Source organism: Taudactylus pleione, unplaced genomic scaffold (genome assembly GCF_031769625.1).
Source record: "Taudactylus pleione unplaced genomic scaffold, aTauple2 ptg000018l, whole genome shotgun sequence".
Classification (NCBI taxonomy): Eukaryota; Metazoa; Chordata; class Amphibia; order Anura; family Myobatrachidae; genus Taudactylus; species Taudactylus pleione.
The window spans coordinates 19,769,590-19,780,788 of record NW_028284420.1 but is presented as its reverse complement, the minus strand read 5'-3'; positions in this window follow the sequence as shown (position 1 = coordinate 19,780,788).

The window sequence follows — 11,199 nt, the reverse complement described above, 5'->3', positions numbered from 1 at the left end:
GTTTTGTTTTCCTTTGAACACAGCAGGTGGGGGCCTGCTGACAGAGGGCATGTGGAATTACAACCCTCAGCCATCCACACTGCTGGATGTTCACTTCGTGTATGAGAGATTATGCACTTAAATCTCACCCATTAATAACTAGCGTCCTTATATCAAACCCCGAATACCCACACACTACATATTCGCACATAAGGTTCCATAAGCATCAAAATGTATGATTCAAGTTGGTTAAGTTAGTTTAAATGCTAAGAAATAGAGGTTTTTGATATCTAAGGTATTATATATGATAAGCAAGGTATGTTTGATCTCGTTCTGATGCCTACGCTTTTTACAGAATCCCGGTGTTATCGGTGGAGAGATCGCATCATGCAAACTCAAGTTATGGATCGCAGAACTTATAAGCAACAAAATGTTTTAGTTGCTGGAATGTTACAGGAGGCGTTACCAGAAAGACCCCGGCTGTTAGAGGCAGGAAAAGTCTATTTGAAACAACCTGTTAAATGTGTCGTTACATATGCTCCTCCTCTGGGAACCAATGAGATCAGCAGGAAGTTTCCCCTTTGTCCTGTTTCAGTCTGGGGGGGAATAAATACATGTGTCCAAACACTGGTTTGGCAGTTCATGCTGAATTTTGGGTGAGCTGAGGATATCTAGTCAGAAGTCTATCTCTGGATCCAGAGGCGCAGCGTATGTATAACCGTACTTGGTCTGTATTATTTCCTTTTACGCCTAAATTATGTATGTATAGATTGCGTGTAACTGACTGTACTTTTACCTGAATAATACTTGTGCGTTGGAACCACAAGATTCCACTCCTGTCTTTATTTGCGGTCATACTGCGTACGCAATTAGCGTTGTCTTAGAGGTTTTTGGCAGGGTTTTGTCTTAGAGGTTCTAGGCAGGTGAATCTTAGAAGTTTATAGGAAGGAATATATTAAAAGGTTTATTTACAAATTCAACAGGGTCCATAGGGTATCCACAGAATTTTTCAGCCTCCCAGGATGCACTGGGGTCCCTCTCCTATACCCCGCCCCCGAGCCAAGGCAAATCAGTTTCGTAGGTGCCCGGCTCAGAATCAGATCACCTCTTCAGAGGGGGGCTGTTGAACAGCCCCTGAAGTGTCTTCCAGTAGATTTTGCTGAGATGATATGAGTGGGCAGCATGGACAAGCTAATTAGAGGTCCATGCTGCCGATCCTTCACCCCGCAGGGCCAGAATGCCGATACTGATCCGGGGATGCTGGCGGGTACCAGGGTCTCAGCTAGCAGGGACCCCGGTGTGAATCCAGTGTGTCTGAATCCCCGTGAATCCAGACTGTGGCCGGATTCACGGGCTTTCAGGTAAGCGGCGGGAACCCGCAGTTGGTTACCGCCGAGTCACAGTCTTATTTGTCCCTAGGCAGGGGGCTCGCTGGGGACAGGCTGCGCGTGGAGCAAGGTACTAATCCTCCACTTCCACTAGACCACCAGGGACAGCGGGCTGCAGCAGTATGGAAAATGTTCCAGCGTCCCAGGGGTTCTACCAGGACTTCCTCAGTCGTCAGGACGTGCATCCAGGGGAATGGTCTCTTCACCAGTAGGTGTTTTAATTCCTAGTGAACATGTGGGGCCTTCCAGAGATAAACCTCATGGTCTCCTGACTGTGTATGGGTCAACAACAAGAGACGAGGAGGCTCTTCTAGTTGACGCTCTGTCGGTCTGGTGCACCTTCCAGTTTGAGTACCTCTTCCCTCCGTTCTCCCTTCTTCCTCGAGTACTTTGGAAGTTCAAGCAAGAAGGAGGCACGCTCCTGTTGATAGCTCCAGCGTGGCCCAGACGTCACTGGTACACAGATCTTCGGATTCTCTCCATAGTCAATCCAATGCTGTTGCCTCAACGACCGGACCTATTGTCTCAAGGTCCTTGTCATTACCCGGATCTGGGTCGTCTGTCTTTGACGGCGTGGCTGTTGAGACAGCCCTTTTAAGGTCCAGGGGTTTTTCTAGCTCTGTAGTTAACACCATGCTCAGAGCTCGGAAGCCTGCTTCTGCAAGAATTTACCACTGAGTGTGGCATACTTTCCTTGAATGGTGTCATCCTAGAGGCTATGATCCTCAGGTGTTTGGGATATCCAGGGTTTTGGCTTTCCTACAGGTGGGTGTAGATCACGGTCTTAGCCTTGCTTCCCTGAAGGTGCAAGTTTCTGCCCTGTCAGTGTGGTTTCAGCGTAGGATTGCTACTCTTCCTAATGTCCGCACTTTTATGTAAGGTGTACTTCATATTCAGCCTCCCTTTATTCCACCAGTGGCTCCTTGGGATTTGGCTGTGGTCCTGAGGGCTCTCCAAGGACTGCAATTTGAACCACTTGGCTCAGTGGATTTCAAATGGCTTACAGCTAGGACTGTGTTTCTTCTGGCCATTACTTTGGCCAGAAGGGTGTCGGATTTGGGGGTTCTCTCATGTCGCCCTCCTTTCTGATTTTTCATAGGGACAGGGTGGTGCTTCGCACTCACTCTGGTTTCCTACCTAAGGTGGTATCTAGTTTCCACATGAATGAGGAAATTATAGTGCCGGCCTTTAACTCCCCAGACCTCTCAGCTAGTGAGGCCTCCTTGGTTGTGGTGCATGCTCTAAGGATTTATGTTGACTGTACCAATTCATTTCGGAAGTTGGACTTTTTTTTGTCCCCTATGCTTTCCGTAAGAAGGGTTGGCCTGCCACTAAGCAGACTTTGGCAGGGTGGATTCGCATGGCGATTTCTGAGGCTTACATTCATGAGGGCCTTCCTGTACCATCCTCTGTTAAAGCTCATTCTACTCTGTTTGTGGGTCGTTCGTGGTGCCTCTGCTGTTCAGCTCTGCAAGGCAGCCACGTGGTCTTCTGTCCATACCTTTGTGAGGTATTATGCATTTGATACCTTCAAGGATGCTTCCTTCGGGTGGCGGATTCTCCTTTCCTCACAGGAGCGTCCCCACCCTTAAAGGATACTGCTTTGGGACATCCTCAAGGTATCCTGTGGATACCCTATGGACCCTGATGTAGAAAATATGAGATATGGTAAGAACTTACCCTTGTTATCTCTATTTCTACAAAGTCCATAGGGTTCCACAGCACTCCAGTCCTGTCGCACCTGTACAGCAGATGGGCTTTGTTCTGGTCACCGGTTTATCCGTCTCCTTCTGTGAGAATGTGATTCTTGTGTGGTCCATTGTTTCTTCTCCTCCTCCTCCGGCCTAAGGCTTGTTACATAACTGATTTGCCTTGGCTCAGGGGCGGGGTATAGGAGAGGGACCCCAGTGCATCCTGGAAGGCTGAAAAATTAATTCTGAGGTGTCCGATGTCTGCCGCCATCACCTATACCCCAAGGTATCCTGTGGAGCCCTATGGACTTCGTAGAAATAGAGATAACAAGGGTAAGTTCTTACCATATCTCATATTTTTTGCTTTGAAGGCCACCAAATGTAAACCTATTGTTTACAGAACTATCCATAGCCATAACATCATATGGAGTCACTGACTTGCCTTTTGCAATGGTTGGGTACCGGATGCTGGTGGTCAGAATCCCAACGCCGGCATCCCGACAGGGTTAGGATACCAACACCTGTCGGTCAGTATCCTAACCCTCTCCTTCTCCCTACCCTAACCCTCCCTCCCTGGTGCCTGAACCTATCCTTCCCCTCCCCACACGCTAAACTTAACCCTCCCCCCCTTAGTGCCTAACCCTCCCCCTAGTGCAGACCCTCCACCATGACCCGTTCCATTAGGTACAAAATGCTCTGCTCCTGGACTCCCTTCTTAATTTTTGACTGCAGCCACCTGTGGTGAAACACCTTTCTCATCAATTAACAAGTTCAACACAGGTGATGTCAATCATAAGTTAGGTGGGAAGTCCAGGAGCAGAGCATTTTGTACCTGGTGGAAGGGGTCATGTTGGAGGATAGGGGTAGGCTAGTGCCTAACCCTAATGCTAGCCCTCCCCCTAACCCCGCTACTTACCTTCGGGATTCCGGTGGTCGGGATGCCTGCGCCAGGATTTTGACAGGTGTTGGGATTCCTGCGCCGGCATTCTGAGCACCGGATTCCCCGAGGTCAGGGTTATGACCGCATCCCTTTTGCTAGCACATCGGTGTATGTCAGTGCTCCAAGTTTAGACACCTTGACAGAGTATACTTTGATGTAGGTAACCACTCTCAACTATACTTTGTGCTGGGAACAGACAATATAATAACTAGATAACACCTAGTTTAGTGGTGTCCCACAAGGTTAGTTTGGGCAAAAAAGAACAAGGGTTAAATGGAATTAAATATATCTAAAAAAAATAATAATTTTTGATGATCTTTCTGCTACTGAGGGCCTGATTCAGAGATGGACGCTAATGCAATTTTCTTGCAGATCGTGCGATTGTTATTGCACATGCGTGCGCTGCGATCGCATTGTGATCACATACACACAGAGAAATCCATTGCCAAGTGAGTGACAGACTGTCAGCTATGGGGGTGGTAATGGGGAGCGGTCACAAAAATGCAGATGTGCCTGTTCGTTTAAACGCTGTTACATTTGCGTGCATAAATTAGCCACTGCGATTGCATATGCAGCTCTGCGTGTTTGAAGAGCTCCAATGGCTGCAGCAGGTCAGACCTGCTGCAAGGGTAAGATGGCCTCTGATGTACTTTGATGTTACCGATGTTTACATAGCTATGCGTAGTCACGCGCAAATGAGAAGGCAGCAGTGGGCGTCTTATTGAAAATTTACCTTCCCCCACATCTGGAAAGGCGGTCCACATTGAATTTTTCACAGGACCCCGAATTTGCTAACTGATGTTTATGTTACATATTGTTTATAGCCATAGGTGTGTGCACATAGGGACCAGGAGTGCCCAGGCACACCCTAAAGTTGGACATTTTCTCCAAGCTTGTCGGCAAAATTACCAGCATTTAATTGAGATGCAAGTGAGTGAGGGGACATTCAATAGTTTTTTGGGAGCCTAAACACAATGGGCACCTAACAGAGCAATTCAATTGTTGCTCCGTGTGAGCGCCCATGCCACATGTGCACGCCAAAAAGCACTTGGTTTAGCCGCGTATAGCAGCTAACCACATGTAAATTCCTGCTCTGTTAGCCCAAATTCCCGTTTGGTCGCTCAAAGCAGGACTTTAGATGCACAAACAGCTGACTTATCACATATTTCTGCTCGCAACCTCAGGAGGCTGCGTGCCAGAACGAAGCAACAATTGAATTGCTCCGTTGGGCGCCCATTAGTTTAAGCGCCCTATAAAATGATGTTGATTCTATTATTTTATATGGCGTCTAAACTAATGGACACTCAATGGAGCAATTCAATTGTTTTTTTGTTTGCATGCCCTGACAGCCATTTAAATTAGAGATGAGTGGTTTGGTTTTACTCTGTTATAGATGTGTCTACTAACTCTCTTAATCAGCATGCAAAGTGCTACGATACAACAGCCACAGCTTTTTACCACTCCAAGTACATTTACAGACTAAGGCCCTCATTCAGAGCCGTACGCTCTGAGCAGAGCGCACGCTCTGAATGAGGGCCGCCCTCCATGAAAATGGAGCGTCCTCCTGGACGCTCGTATAGCTGTGGGTCACCACCCACAGCCTATACGAGCGTGCATTTTGATGGCCGCGATGATCTTGACCATCGCGACCATCGAAACTGCGAGCCGGAGCCTGCGGTTGAGGTTTTCAACCGCAAGCTCCGGAGTGATTTTGGCTCTATCAGAGCCAAAATCACTCCCACTGACATCACTAGTGATGTCAGTGGGCCGGCTTCTGACGGGAGGCGTTCCCGTGGGAACGCCCCCGTCAGGGAGGCACGCCCACCAAAGGGGGCGTGCTGTCAGTCAACATCGACAGCACGCCCCCTTTGATCAGACACAACGAGCGAAGGACTTTCCTTCGCTCGTCGCGTCTGGCGCATGCGCACGACGGAGTTCCCTCCGTCGTGCGCATGCTCAGTGCATAACATCGACCCACTTGCGAGCGGACAGCCGCTCGCGAGTGGGTCTGAATCAGGCCCTAAGTCGCACACAGATATACAAGTGTCATATATCAACTTAATCTCCTGGTGCGTCTTAGTTGTTTTGCATTGCAACTTACATTTTACATCTTACATTTTTGGCAAAAAAAGACGCCTCATTGTAGCAGAGTTGCACGTAACCTGGCAGATCACTCGCGTCAGGCATGTTGTGCTGCGTGACGTATTGAGGATAGATATAAGATTACACAACTGTATGTTAGAATCTCAAAGAAACGGCAATGGCTATCCGGCTCTCACATGTTTTGCATAACCAATAAGATAAATCAGAACTCGCTCTACTTTGGTGAAAAGAAATGAGTCAAAACCGAACCGCTCAACTCTAATTAATTTGGGCATGACAGAATTGACTGGGACTTGTAGCATTCTGGTAATGAACAATATTAATTCTATTCTTTCTTGCATTTTTATTAACCACTCACCCACCGCTAAAGGTGTGTGGGGAATAGCCCTAGTGCCATCACCATGGTTCAGCGGCAGAAAGGAGGGGGCCCGTGTGCAGACTACAAATGGGCCCCTCCTCTCTGTGGTGCAGTAGACTGTGGCATTGTGCCAGAGTCTACTCCGTATGTGCAGGTCTCTGGAACATGGCACTCGCACCTGTCACGACAAGGGTTTCGCGACGTGGAGGTCTGCGGTCCTTACCGCTGAAGGCGCTGTGGCGCGATCCTTCTGGCGGGGGGGCTGGTGTGTGGAGACTGGAAGTGCGTGTATGCAGAGGTCTGCCAGCGTTGGACCATCCTGGCAAGGGTAAGTCTCGTGGCGTCTCCGCGTCATGACTGTCTGGGCTCCACCATCTTGTCTTTGGCCATGTGACAGCAGGCCAATCGGCTGTGGGTCACCTGCTCTCTCTGGCCTATCACGTTCCGTTACTGGGTACTTAAGGGTGTTTGGAGCGCCCTGTAGTTGCTAGTGCAACATGTTCACAGCGTCAGCTGTGAGAGAGAGTTCTCTGCACTCCTGAACCTAAGACTTGTGCTCCGGTGCTTGCCCTAGCTCCTTCTCAGCCTCTGGCTCCCTGCATAGCCTACCCAGCACTGCCTTGCCTTGCTCTCTGCTGGAGATCAGCCATACACCTTCCACCAGACCCACTCCTGCCTGAACCTGTCTCCGCAGTTAACCCATTCCTGTGCAGCCATCATCACAGCATTACCGGATTCTCCTTTCAGCCATCATCACAGCATTACCGGATTCTCCTTTCAGCCATCATCACAGCATTTCCGGATATCCCTCTCAGCCATTATTCAGCATTCCAGGATATCCACTTCACTCTTACAGTCTATCTGCATTCACCTTATTCATCTCTGCCACTGATCTGGACACTTGTTTATTCCCACTCACTACAGTTCCCTTCTGCCACACATATTAGTTTGTTATTACTGGACTTTAGTTTATCTTGTTGCTCATGTCTACCAACATTCACATTAAACAACCTACCTTTCAGCTTAAACCTGTTCCGGTGTCTATTCCTGTTACCACTCCGGGTCCACAATAAACACAGTCTCTAACAGCACTCTGGTACAGGGGACACGTCAGGTCTCCGGAACATGGCACTCGCACCCTGGTACCAGGGACACCCCTACTACGCATGCGCAAAACTTTGTGAAAATGGCAGCCGCATTGATGCTGGACTTTGTAGAGATGAGTATTAAACATTGGCGAAGGGTGCGCTGTGTGGGGCCTGTGTGCACCGCACACCCTGCACCCATCATTGATACACCAATGGGCTGGTTCTTTCATGGGGGTTGTTTGCATTCCAACCCCATGCTGACCAGCCCAGGGTGGGTTGGCAATATGTCAGGTGGAGCCCTGGCTGGTAAAGCCTAGTCCTGTTTACTGGAAATTCGGGGGGACCACCTGCTTTATGAATTTGAGGGAGGAGACGACACATGCTTTTTGATTTAATGTTCTCATATAGAGAAGGTTGTACATACCATAGGGATCCGTGCAGCACTTTCAAACACCTGCGTTTTTTCGGCAGGATTGGGGTTTAGAAATCATTTGACATGAACAGATGGGTTGAGTTTAGAAGCTCAAAATTATCTTTTGAAAATGTTGTGGTTTTGACCATCAATCCACCATCAATTTTAAAATGTGACTCTACTTGTCAATATAACATCCATGAGGATAATTTTCAGGCAGAACAAATTTGGAAAAATGTTCTTGTAATTTGCTTCCCACTTTTCTGGCTGTGGCAGTTTGCAGCTAAACAACCTCTGGGACAGCTGACTTTTTATAGTCCTCAGGATCTTCAGCCTCTAAACCCAAGGCACTTTTGGGCCATACATGGGCCAAGAACCCTCTCAAATATGGTCTAACTGGCAACCAGGATCAGTAACTCTCCTTCATCTTAGGGATATGGGCAGTCACTGGCATCTAAAATGACAGAGTTGTCAGAAATGCTTTAGTTCTTTTTATTCTCATCTTCTGCTGACCTGCTAAAAGTACCCCTAATTTTGAAATATATCTAGAGAAAAATGAGTTTTTGGGAAAAAGGTCTCCATGATTGCAATGTTGAGTCATAAGGGTCAGAAATTGACTCAATTCCACTTCAAATACTAGTGAAGAATGGATTGGGTACGGGATGCCAGCACTCAGGATCCCAACAGGGTTAGGATACCAACACCTGACGGTCAGTATCCTAACCCTCCCGTTCTCCCTACCCCTAACCCTCCCTGGTGCCTGAACCTAACCTCCCCCTAGTGCCTAAACCTAACCTCCCGCACCCTAAACCTAACCCTCCCCCCTTAGTGCCTAACCCTCCCCCCTAGTGCCTAACTCTAATGCTACCCTCCCCCCAACTCCGCTATTTACCTTTGGGATTCTGACGTTCAGAATGCCGACGCCGGGGTTCTGACAGGTGTCGGGATTCCAGTGCCGGAATCCCTGCAGTCAGGATTATCACCCGTGAAGAATAAGTATTGAGTCATGATTCTGGAGACAGCTTTATTAATCTTTATTACACTAAAGGGCAAAAATTACAAACATAGCTGCACAATATGGAAATTGGTTAGATATTAAACAAATAATGTATTAGCCAGGCTGAGTGCAGCACAGGGTAAGGTAGCAAGCTACACTACTTTTTCTTAGTGTACAACTTTACAAAGAGCCTGCCAAGCCTTATAAAAGGCATAAGTCCACTCAGTTATCCCCTTCCTCGCATATAGAATTCCTCAACCCTGCCACATATGGGTTAAATAGAAACCCCTACTGCTTTAACTGTTTGCTTATTAAAGGGACAGATGAAAATTCCTTCGGAACCCTCTCCATAGGCTACAGTGGCTAATGGTGTTAGCTGCATGGACCTATTGGAAGGAGGTCCAAAGTACGAAGAAGGATCCATTCAAATCCCTTTCCCTCCTCTGGCCCTCTCTGTCCGCATGCGTTAACTAAGTTCATGCATGCACAATTCACTGCCTATCTGTAAACTTTCATCTCTACTAATTAGCGGCAAAAGTGTGTATATTAGGGATCGCGAGTCAGTTATTTTTCAGAGCACCTCTCTTGGCATTGTAACTATACTGCACCAAGTTAGAAACTTAAACTCTGAGGGAGCCCAGCAAATTATAATGAATAAGTATAATCCTCCCTTATAACGTTCTTATAGGTGGCCCTATCATGATAAAATGTTTGGAACTTAGATAGTGGAGATAACAAGCCCTTAAATAAATCATGCACTTGGATCAATACTTTAAAAAATAGTCCTGCAAAGAATTGGCCTCCCTTGATGCTGATTGGTGCTTTTGTTTCTTTCTTTTTTTCTCTCTCTCTCTCTCTCTCTCTCTCTCTCTCTCTCTTCCTCCCTCTCCCCTTCTGTGTTAGGATATTAGGGAAACGTGTTGTTATTCCACACGGATGAAATTTTTATAAATATCATGTCCTCCTCCTCAGCGTAATTTTCAGCCAGTCAACACATATTCAGTTTAAATCATCCCCATCACCCCCAATATGTAGGAATATTTCTGCTATCTTCAGTACAGTTATGTTGTGTTGATACTGTTGCGCTTCTATTTGCCAAAGTTGATTTGCAACCACTATCACTGCTTTTGCCACAATTAACCATCCAGTGGGGTGGGGATGTCAACACTTTTCCCTAATATCCTATTCCTAACACAGAAGTGCAGAATATATAGCCATATATTTATCTATGCCTTGAGAAAGCCTGACTGGTGAAAAGGCCATAGGCTATCTGTAACCGATTGTTAATGTTAACGCCTTCGTTTGGGCAGCCACTCCCCCGGCCCGCCCACCAAAGGGGGCGTGCTGTCACTCAACATCGACAGCACGCCCCCTTTGGTACAAGACCAGGAGCAACGGATTGCCCGTTGCTATCCGGGTCCTCGTGCATGCGCACGACGGGGCCGGCTCCATCGTGCACATGCACTCTGGGCCACCATCGACCCAGTTGCAAGCGCTCTTCGCTTGCGACCGGGTCTGAATCAGGCCCTAAATTCAATGTTAATATGTTGCTAAATGGACATAAACCCCAGCCATTGATGTCTAAGTTAAAATGATATATGCGCTATACAGTACATAGCGCTGAGACTAATTGCTATTGCCTACGACTATTGAAATCTATGCTAAATATATGAGGCCTATGCTCCAGCTACTGATGTCCAAGTATAAAATGATACATGTGCTATACGCAGCACTGGGAATGACTGCAATTACCTAAAGGTTCAGCTGCATTATTGTAAACATGAATACCCAGAGCTGCAAAGGTTAACATTTTGACCTTTAAAACCTTTTTATGGCATGTGATTCACACACAATATAATGGTAACTAGTAATGTATATCATATGTAGTGGAGACCCATTAATACTAGGTGTGTTGACCAACTATATACTTTCATAATATATCTGCTGTGTGGGATTAAACCTTATAGCTAAGAGAATAAGAACTAAAACATATATTTGTATAAATTGCATAGCTAAGAAATATTTACAATAAGCATTGCATGGCAATACATAAGGATAAGACATCTAAGGATAGGAAGAGAAGACACTGTATCAGTTGGAACACTGACTGTACACATTACCAGTCATTGCATTGTTTGATACAATTTGCTACTTCCTTCAAAGGAGTTGATGAAGGCATTTAGCCTCAGGAAATAATTAATTGCAACATAAGTAACAGAATAAACTATAATGAGTAACGAATC